This window comes from Rosa rugosa, chromosome 5, assembly GCF_958449725.1.
Source record: "Rosa rugosa chromosome 5, drRosRugo1.1, whole genome shotgun sequence".
Taxonomy (NCBI): domain Eukaryota; kingdom Viridiplantae; phylum Streptophyta; class Magnoliopsida; order Rosales; family Rosaceae; genus Rosa; species Rosa rugosa.
Genome location: NC_084824.1, coordinates 38,664,721 through 38,676,161, shown reverse-complemented (window position 1 = coordinate 38,676,161; position 11,441 = coordinate 38,664,721). Strand labels below are relative to the sequence as shown.

The window sequence follows — 11,441 nt, the reverse complement described above, 5'->3', positions numbered from 1 at the left end:
CAACACTAAAGTGCATCACTTAAAGTATGCTACAATACCTTCCACCCAAAATAACAAGAGTCCTGGTCAAACCTTGACTTAAAATATTTCCGGAACTAACTGAAAACTTATTTCCTTAAAGTTATTCCACCAACCGCTAATATCATATCACAACCCATCCGTCAGGCAAAACTTCCACCAAGAGCCTAACACAATTCAACCTTCAAGGCTCCATAATTCAAAACTCGAATCAAATTCCATATCACATAGTAATTCCGTTCGAACTTCTATGGACACCCAACAAGGTCATTACCGCTATTCCCCAAACTTATGTGTAACTGTTTCACTCAAAAGCGGATAACCAAGGACACCCATTTGCATAATATCACATACGAAGAGTTGATTCCAACTCTCCCAATTATTTACCGACCAAAACAGTAACTCTATTATAAAACCTTAAGCATTCTACCAATTTCTAGAACTTCAAACACATAACTATAAAAACCCACTCATGTTCATCTCCCTACTCGATACCATCCAAGACTCAGGTAGACAAAACTATAAGTTGTGGTATCTAAAGTCAATTTCTTTTATTCCGAGCAAAACTATGCTCATACACCCTGGTTAGGTCAACGACCCAAATCGACAATTTTTAAAAAATTTCATTCTATTTAAAATTCTCATTTACTGTTATCTCTTCCCACTTACCAACATCAGTGACCATAGCCACTTGAAAACACAGCCTCTAGACATAACAACCCAGGACATCTCTTCAATTTTCTCTGTTGTCTACCTGAGAGTGATGCGTAATGATGCCGACATAAGGTGTCCAGTTGAGATACATTCCAATGTGGATTCTCTATAAATGATTTCCAACAATGAGATTCACAAAGAATCTCCATCGAATTCCAGTAATATTCCTCATGTCGCTCACAGAGCCGATCGTATCAAGTAACACATTCTCCAAAACTCAATTCAATGTTAGAACCATCATTATTACTAATTTCAATTCTCCAAAACCGGATTCTAAAACAGTTATAATACTCAGAGACAGCCCAAAACAATGGTCGTTCATCTCTACCAATAAAGTACAAAATAAAACTCCGGTCTCGCACCTTAACCATGCCCCAACAACTTGTCGGCATCGAGGAAGGGATAACCATAACATTTCCTCGAATCACATTTCATAGCACAACTCGAATCTGTAGAGTAGCCTTACTCTACCAATACCAGGGAAAGGTGCATATGTAAGGAGACCAATACGCAGCGGAATTTCTAAGAGGTCGGCGTACAAGAGGCATAGCACCAGAAGAAAACCAACTAGCTTTGTACCTTACACACTTGATGAATACCACAGTACCGAAGAGTACACGATGGGGAACCGCTGCAGTCGGGCCATCACTCGAGAGGTACTGGGCAACACCAAGCATATAAGGTAACAGAATAGAAACGAGTCTACAGAACCTAACAACCTAATGCTCTGATACCAACTGACAGGACCCGCCCCAGATTTAACCCTGAAATTCGAAGTGGCCCTGCGGGGCCCACTTTAGAAGAGATTCTACCAAAAATTTGGCGGAACTTCCCCTAAAAGTAGGCTACCCAAAACCTGTAGGAAAACATTTACACTTCTAAATCATCCATCCTTAATCTTCTGGAGCCATCTACTCCCCAAATCACAACTCCAATTTCACAAATATCAGTCTCAACCCAAAAACAATATTAATCCCATAGGTTATCAGAGCAATACTAATCCACTAGGTAACAAAGAAAACAAAAATAGAATGAGTACGCGGATGCAATGCTGTTGGCTATGCCTCGACTCCATGTACGCCCGACCTCAACTAATTTCGCCTGCAAACTGGGCATTTGAAACCGAAGGGCCCAGGGGAAAAGTATTGAAAAACACGTTAGCGTGAGTGGACAAAAATAAACAAATTAAAACCAAATGTATTTCATACTTTCCCACATTTATTTCTTTAAAAATCCCGATGCATGCAATAATTTAAAGAAACACAACTTTAGTTCAGCTAAAAAAAAAACCGATTAGCCCCGCTAGCCACAACCAAGCAAAGAGGAAAGAACTCTGATACTCAAGAAAATAAGACCAGCCCCGCTGGTTAAGGGAATCGGACTAGACCCCGCTAGCCCAGCAATAATATAATGAGTAGGGGAAGATGATAGCCATACGAATAAGCCACTCAGGCTTGGGTGATAGCCTCCCAGGCTAAAGAACTCCCATAACTCCCGTAATATACCCTTACGCCACTAAGTGTAGCGATAGGATACTGGGCTACAGAATTACTGTCACAGAGACAGTAACCTGCGCCACAAAGGCGGAAGGGCTACGGTGATCCCATCACCGCGCCACAAAGGCGGAAAATCAATGCTAGCATGATAAAATCACCCCTCAGTATGGCACAGGGAAACATGACCGAAAATCCAGTAAATCCAAAAATACATAAGGCTTCCCCATCTCTCGCAAATGCATTTCCAACGACGTGTCCCACACGCCAAGAGTATCATCATGATTCGAAACAAAACCAATTCCAAAATCATCATCGAGGCATTCCCAATGCCAAAACCGAAAGTCGATAAACAACCAAGAAATAATTCCATCGAAATCTCATTTCGAAAATCTTTCAGAGATCTCAAATCGGTGAATGAAAAATAAATATGAAATTTCGGAAATCACCTCGGAAAAGAATTCATTGAAAATCACAATATCAGAATTTCAAATAATAATTATAATCAATTTCTGAAAATCAATTCATATTCTCAAAAACAACTCATAAATCCAAATCCAAGCATAATAAGTTCATATCCGAAACTCATGAAAAATCAATGTCAAATTATAATCCAAGACAAGATATCATGCTCGATAAATAAAACGATAATTAAATAAACCAATAATTTCAAAATAAATGCATGCATCATTTACTTAAAAACAAAAGTCCACTCACAGTACTATTGGGCGACCACGCAAACGAGTTCCTTCATTTAACTGTAGCTCGCGGCATTGCCCTGTACACAATTATATTTCCGTAAACGACAATCCGATAAATTAATTACGAACCTAAACGAAACCCGAAAATCCCTATCTCCATTACTTCTCAAATTCAACCCAAATCTCTTCCACAACACTAATTCCTCAATTTATATATCCCACAACGAAAACGAAGGAAATCCGACGGCCGGATTTCCCACAATTCAATCACAAAACTTCAAACTTCGGAAATTCACAAATAATTCCAAACCCCTCCAAAATTCACCAAACTTCACATACAAGCTCTACAACAATTCTACAATTTAATGGGCTAAAAACAGAAATTAAAACACTGCCCTACACGCCTCCACGCGCCACCAACAGTGGAAGCGCGTGGGCCCCACGCGCCGGCGGCAACCACCTCTGATGGCCACCAAAATTTGGCAGCACCATCTACTCAACAAAGCCAACCTCTTTCTCAACTACAACAAGTTCCAATTTTACCTGGAAGAGCTCCAATTTGGCCGGTGAAAAGTTTCCAGAAATTCCAAGAACCCTAGAAATTGAAATTGTTAATTCGACCTCTACACTACAAATTGAAATGAAAGACGTTAGGGGAAATGATCTATGTCAAAAACCGAACCTTCGAAGCCAATTTGGTGGCCGGAGACTGCCGGAATCGGAAAATATCGGCGTTGACTCAAAACTGCTACAGTGACCGTCCTCTTCTTCTCGTTGCTGCACCTTCCACAGTTCATATTAAGCTACGAAACGAACCCAGAAATGAAGAGAAGGAAGAGAGCTTTCCAACGACATCTTACACGTCAAAATCCGTCGCCGGATGGAGGAGTTATGCCCGGAAGAAGGTGAAGAGGTCGGAGAGGAAGAGAGAATCGGGGACAGGCTCGGTAAGTTTCCGAAAATGGAAACTTACCACAGTAACTCGGCTATTTATAGAAACTTATTATGAACAGTAACTTTAGTATTTTGGCCATAACTTTCGTATACGAACTCCGATTTTTACATACCACATATGCACGCGCTCGGTTTAACGTCCTCTACAACTTCCATGAAGAACATTTTCTCAAATTTTGACCCGAACAAAAAGTCATATTTTATGGCCCCCTAAAAGTACTGAAACGACAGTAAAAGTGATAGTAAATGTCGTTTACCGTCCTAATGATTAGTAAACCGGTAAATTAAGATACGGGATGTTACAATAACAATGAATAAAAAAACTCTTAGTAGTCCTATACTTAACATGTAGTTTTGTAGGTGAGGAAATGCAGTGTGAAGTATGAATATACTCTCCTAGTCTGATTCATTATGTAATTGTCCAGGTTTTAGTTTTGGTCTTTGCAAGCTGATTGGTTAAGTACCTGTATAGTTATCTAAGCTCAAGAAGCCAGATTGAGGTCTTTATTCGTTCCTTTAATTGTTAGCGTGAGTGATGGTGTAACATTAGGAATATAATATATTGTAATTATATCGTAGTTAGTACTTACCTATTCTATGTATGGCAGAGAATAGAGATGTAAGTCAAGTGTATTTCTATAATCCTCTTTATATACCTCCACTGTGAGATGAATCAAATATCAGAAAAATTCATTCTCTCAATCTCGTTATTTCTGACTTGATATCAGAGCAAAGATCGGAAAGGACTTTGTCTCTTTATTTTTTAATTTCAGTTTTTTCAAATTTGAGGAGTTAGAACCCCATTGTTAGGGTTTCTCACCTCTTAACGATGTTACTATCTTCGTCGTTTGTTTGCATCCTAGGCGTCCGTCAAAGAACGACCAGTGTCTTCTTGTTTGACTTCGGTGGCATCATCTCCAGAGTGGGTTCGTATCAGTTCCGGCATCAGACCCAATCCCCGATTACCTTCTGCTTCAGATCCGGCATCAAACCAGATCACCTCCTTCTGCTTCAGATCCGGCATCAAACCAGATCACCTCCTTCTGCTTCAGATCCGGCATCAAACCTGATCACCTCCTTCTGCAAACAGATCCAGCATCAGACCAGATCACCATCAGTTTCCCCGTCGCCCAGACTTTTTGCACGCCCAGACCCCTCAGCCTTCGCTCCACATCACCGCATTCCGTCGCCCAGCTCTCCAATTCGGTCCCTCTCAGCCCTGTCACATGCTCAGACCCATCATCACTCTGTTCGATCTTTCTCAGGTGACCAACCCGAATACCAAGTAACCAGTGCAAGAGCTTCACTTGCTTCTCAGGTGACCAACCCGTACAGTTCTCTTTTCTGAAAAAAAAAAAAAAAATTTTAAAAAATCTATATATATAGCACGTTGGGTTATTGTTACTTTTGGAATCTCCTATTCTTTTATTCCGCTGCATACTCTGTGTTTTTGTGATTGTGCTGCTGTATTGTTGCGATGGGTGGTGATGAAAGTGAAGGTCAAAGTTCCAAGATCATTGAGGTCCAAAAGGTTGAGGTTTCTGTCCGAAGTTCAGACGGTGGTTCTTTTAGGGGTACAAAACTCAATGGTACCAATTTTTGAACATGGAAGAAGATTATGTATGTCCATGTTAGTGGCATACATAAGATGGGGCATGTAATTGGAGCAACTAAAGCTCCTACACTAAGTGGGAGGATGATGATGGATTTGTGATGGCAATCTTGTTCAAAGCCATGACTGAAGATGTGCTACAGTTGGTGGAAGAATGTGAGACTGCTGAAGCAATATGGAAGACATTGGGGGATCTATATACAAATGAGTCTGATTTTATACAGGTTCATGAATTGATGTGCAAAGCTGCTAGTATGCAACCGAATGGGCAACCAATAGCTATGTATTTCACCAAGCTGAAGAATGTATGGGCTGAAATTGATCAGAAGCGTCCTTGCAAGATCAAGAATAAGGAAGATCTTGTGTGGTACCAGAAGGAGAAGGAACTTGAAAAGGTTCACGTATTCTTGAGAGGGCTTGATGAGAAGCATAGCAGTGCCAAGGAAGAATTGCTCAGAATGACAGACCCTCCTAGTCTAAACACAACTTTTACATATGTACATACATGTACATTTGCAAGCATAATTAGCTATAATAAGCCACGCTCATTGTACCGCCAGAGGTACCAACTACCGTCAAAGGAGTGACCCACGGATAGGCAGCCAGGCGGGCTACGGCCTGAGCACAAGAATACCCCGGGATCACCGCTGACGCGCCGCCACGCGCTGTGCCAAGACGGCATCAGAAGCTACTGAAACTGGGAACTGAAGCACTTCAGTCCCACATCGAAAACAAGGAGAAGATCGGACCTCTCCTCACCTATAAAAGGTCCTCTTCTCTCTTCATTAAATTACGCATTAACTACTCATTTATTATTGTGCTGCCTATATGTATCAACTGACTTAGGCATCGGAGAAGTGAAGACCGCCCAACGCGGTCTCCCTCTGACGCCCTGTCTTTCATTTGGTAGCCAGCGAAGATCATCAAGTATACAGAGTAGCGGTCCACCCACCGGACCTGCGTTAAACGGAGGTTTGGCTACCGCCAGACTTTGAGCATTAACATTGGCGCCGTCTGTGGGAACCCTTGAACAAAAGGTCATCCCATCACAACTACCATGACTAGCGGTAGCGGGGGAAACGCTGAGGAGCAGGCAGACCAATCCGCCATCCCCCAACCCTCCAATCCAGCGGTAGGTGTTAACCGCGCACTATTCACCACCCCGGCCAACCCCGGCGGTGAGGCAAATCCAAGCAGCAGCCGCCCACCAGGCCAGGACCTCGCCGCCATGTACGAGCTGGCACTGGCGGACCTTCACAAGGCAAACAGAGAGCGTGAAGAGGAGCGCAGAGAGAAAACTGAGGCCCAAAAACAGGTGGCTACGCTGATGTCACGTTGTGATGACCTGAAAAGGACGTTGGAAAGAACCGCCAATCCAGCGCAAAGCGAGCATTCACACAGCACCATGCGTAGTCAGCCCAACACTGGCACATTGGCACCAGGACCAGTCATACAGATGCAGGTTCCGCTGGACCCACCTGAACTATTGGGGATGGGACCACCGCCCATCCCCCAGCTCATGTTGGAGCAGGAGGCAGAGTCGGTACCGCGCACCAACCGCTCGGAAGCTAGGGCAAGAACTGAGGGCAATCCGCCTGCGCCAAGGCGTAGGCAGGCCCAGCGGAGTACATATGCCGGATCCGCCGGCGACGCAACAGCCCAAATTCTGGAGAGGATGCAACAGTTGGAACAGAGGTTGGTACGGGCGGAGTCGGGCGCCCCGGCGCCAACTCAAAGCCCACTTTTCACGTCCAGACCAGGGCCCTTCACCGCTGCAATTCTGCAAGCTATCAGACCTGCGTACGCAAAAACTCCAAAGATGTCACATTACAGCGGTACGACCGACCCCTTCGTCCACATGGACACCTTCAAGAAGGTCACCAACAACAAGGGATTTGACGACCCCACCCTGTGCCACTTGTTCAGCGAAACACTGGACGGAGAGGCAATGAATTGGTTCTTCGAATGTCCGCCAGGATCCATTGACTCATTCCACGCACTATCACATACCTTCCTCTCCCGGTTCATCTTATTGTCCGCCGGACATCATAACACAAGTCAGCTGTTCAGCGTCAAGCAGGGAGAAAACGAATCACTAAAGGCATTCGTCACAAGGTGGCGAGCGGCAGCATCTCAGTGCCGCGATCTAGACAAATCGATGGCATCGGCGGCCTTCAAGCAAGGACTCCTCAAGGGGCCGTTCCTCTATCACCTCAACTACAACCATCCAAACGCGGCATATGACCATATCATGAGTGAGGCGGTCATTCACGCCCAGGCGGAATTCATTACATATGGAGAAGCCCCACCGCCACCGGCAACGCCAGCAAAGACAACACAGCCCACCTCCAGTCATCATGAGACCGTTAATAAAGCACCCACCGCACCGCCAACTGACAAGAAAAGGGAATGGCCACAGGGCCACTACCAGAGCAAGCGGCAGAAGGACCAATACCACAAGGGCAACCGCCCAACCCAGGAGGATAACCGCAACAGACAAACGGAGTCTTCTCAACGGTATGCAGTGTTCACGGTCCTCACGACCTCGTACGAGGAAATATACAATCAATGCAAGGATCAAATCCCGCCACCGCCTCCAGCAAAATACCCAAAGACGGGCAAACCTAGAAACACCGGCAGATGGTGCAAGTACCATGAAGACAGCGGCCACAATACCAACAGCTGCAACGCACTGAAAACGGCCATTGAGACCTTGTACCGTGAAGGCAAGATGGAACAGTTCAAGGTGCGCCAACCGCTACCCGTGATCGCCAACGTAGAGACCTTGGGCCGCATTAACACAATCGATGGCGGTGCTCCAATCACGGGCATGTCTCACAGAGCAAGGAAGCGTTATGCACGCGCTAATCACCCGAAGGAAGTCTGCCATATCCGCTACGAGAGATCCGCCAAAATCCCAAAGGCGGGTTGGGAACCTGTTACATTCTCAGAGGAGGAGGAGCGCGGGGTGCATCTACCCCATGATGACCCCTTCTTGGTCGACGCCATTCTCGGCAGATTCTCAGTGGGGAGAATATTGGTAGATAGCGGGTCCGCTGTCAACGTCATCTTTAGCGGTTGCTACGGCCACCTCAAACGGAATAACAAGTTGCTCCAGGACCATGAGCCACTGCTCAGCTTCTCCGGTGACGTCACACAACCGCTCGGTTCTGACTACATGCGGTTGACTATTGGCGCTAGTCCATGTATGGCGGAGGTACATACAGAATTCATAATCGTTGATTGTCTCAGCTCGTATAATGCCATCCTCGGACGACCGGCGCTCAACAAGCTTAAGTGCATTATCGCCGGATACATGCTTCTCATGAAGTTCCCCACATCTAATGGCACGGGCAGTGTGAGGGGAAGCCAGCAGTTGGCACGCGAGTGTTATTCAACGACTATGGCGCGGTCAACACACCGCCATGATATCCTGACAGTGGGAAACCAGGCACCGCCACCAAATATCTTCGAGGACCCTAGGGATGAGGAGGAGAAGTATGTAAGGAATGAGCCGGTCAACCCGGACACATCCTTGAAAGTTGTCTGCATCTCAGACGAGCACCCTGAGCGGACAGTCCGCATAGGCGCCCAACTAGACCCAGAAGTGGAGGCAGAACTCATTCAATTCCTACGTCATAACGCCGCCGTCTTTGCATGGTCCTACGCGGACATGCCAGGTATCTCCCCTGAAATTATCACTCATAAACTGACAATCAAACCCTCCTTTTATCCCATCAAGCAGAAGCGGAGGGCCTTCGATGAGGAAAAATACCGGGCAATCGGAGAGGAGGTCGCCAAACTCCAGGACATTGGATTCATCCGCCAAGTCATCTATCCACAGTGGATCTCAAATTTGGTAATGGTCAAAAAGCCCAGCGGCAAGTGGCGGATGTGTGTTGACTTCAAAAATCTCAACAAGGCATGCCCAAAGGATAGCTTCCCGCTACCCCGTATCGATCAGTTGGTCGATTCAACCGCCGGACATGAGCTCCTCAGCATGATGGACGCTTTCTCCGGATACAATCAGATCAAAATGCACCCCAGTGATCAGGAATGCACCACCTTCACCACCGACAAAGGCCTCTACTGCTACAATGTCATGCCTTTCGGTCTGAAGAACGCCGGTGCAACTTACCAGCGGTTGATGAACGCCATGTTCGCTGAGCATCTGGGAAAAATCATCAAGGTCTACGTGGACGACATGCTAGTTAAGAGCATAAAGGCCGGCGGACATGTAACAAACCTCAGGATCATAGTAACCATTCTCTTGGCCTATGGTATGCGCCTCAACCCAGAAAAATGTTTCTTTGCAGTCACCGCTAGCAAATTCCTGGGATACATTGTCAGCGAGCGGGGCATCGAGGCTAACCCAGACAAGGTACAGGCCATCCTTAATCTGGCGGACCCCGAGTATAAGAAGGACGTCCAGTGCCTCCAGGGCAAGTTAACAGCCCTTTCTCGATTCATCTCTCGACTCACTGATAAGTGTGCCCCATTCTTCAAACTCCTCAAAACAACGCACAAGAAGGTCATCGACTGGAATCCAGAATGTCAGGCGGCGTTCCAGGGCCTGAAGGAATACCTGGCGGCAGTCCCTCTCCTTTCTGTCCCTGTGCAAGGAGAAACCCTATTCATATACCTAGCGGTATCCGCATCGGCGGTAAGTTGCGCAATTGTCCGAAGGGAAGGCCAAGATGAGCTCCCGGTTTTCTACGCCGGCAGAGGCATGAACGGAGCAGAAACAAGATATCCTCCCTTGGAGCAACTGGCCCTCGCAATTATCGTTGCCGCCAGACGCCTCCGCCAATACTTCCAGGCTCACACGATCCATGTGTTAACCAATCAACCGCTGAGGCAAGTGATGCAAAACCCCGAACATTCGGGCCGCCTCAGCAAGTGGGCCATTGAGCTCAGCGAGTTCGACATAGAATATAAGCCAAGAACCGCCATGAAGGGCCAGGCAGTGGCGGATTTCATCGCTGAACTCACCAAGCGTCAGCCAGAACACGGTACTGAGCCAGAAGCCGGACCAGAAATGGTAACCGTTGAGGCAACTCCCCTACAGTCAGAGTGGAACCTGCATGTGGACGGCTCCGCCAGCGCCAAGGCCAGCGGCGCCGGAGTCATTTTAGCAGGACCCGGGGGACTGAACGCGGAGTACGCGTTGAAATTCAACTTCAAAGCTTCAAACAACGTGGCGGAGTACGAGGCACTTATCGCCGGTCTGCTCCTCGCCATTGACTCAGGGGCTGACAGCGTCAACATATTCAGCGACTCTCAATTAGTCGTTAACCAGGTCAACGACAGCTTCCAAGCCAAGGACCAGCAGTTAGCGGCATACTTGGGATACGTCAAAACGTTGCTAAAAAAGTTCAACTTTCACACCATCACACAAATCCCCAGGGAAAAGAACGCCAAGGCTGATTCACTGGCGAGACTGGCAACCGCCCAGCCGCATCAAAGTCCAGCGGACACAAAGGTGGAATGCCTTGACAAGCCAAGCATCACAAAGACCCTAGCGGAGATCTTCAACATTGAAATCAACCCCAGCTGGATGGACGAAATCACTGCATACAAGCGCAGCGGCACATTACCAGAAGATAAGGTCAAGGCACGCCAACTTCAGCGGAAAGCAACCCGCTACAATATCCAGAATGGCAAGCTTTACCGCCAGGGGTTCACTCACCCCAACCTCCGCTGTTTAACCCCGGAGGAAGGAAAGGTCGTGTTGGCAGGAATCCACGGCGGGGAGTGCGGAAACCACTCGGGCGCCAGATCCCTGGCCAATCGCACAATGCGACAGGGCTACTTTTGGCCTACGCTTGGTGAGGACGCCCGGCAGGTGTCAAGATCTTGCCACAAATGCCAGCAGTTCGCTGATCTCCCACATGCACCGGCGGAACCACTTTCAATCATCATCGGTCCATGGGTTCACTCTACATGGGG

At 46.9% G+C, this 11,441-nt stretch overlaps 1 long non-coding RNA gene across 1 annotated transcript; it reads right to left on the bottom strand.

The window, feature by feature from the left end:
- Positions 1 to 1,655: 1,655 nt before the first annotated feature.
- Positions 1,656 to 3,814, bottom strand: LOC133708480 (uncharacterized). The gene is made up of 4 exons (XR_009845846.1): positions 3,609 to 3,814; positions 3,470 to 3,521; positions 2,943 to 3,003; positions 1,656 to 1,840 (listed from the first exon to the last, which is right to left on the bottom strand). It is a non-coding gene; the product is annotated as an uncharacterized LOC133708480 (long non-coding RNA).
- Positions 3,815 to 11,441: the final 7,627 nt, after the last annotated feature.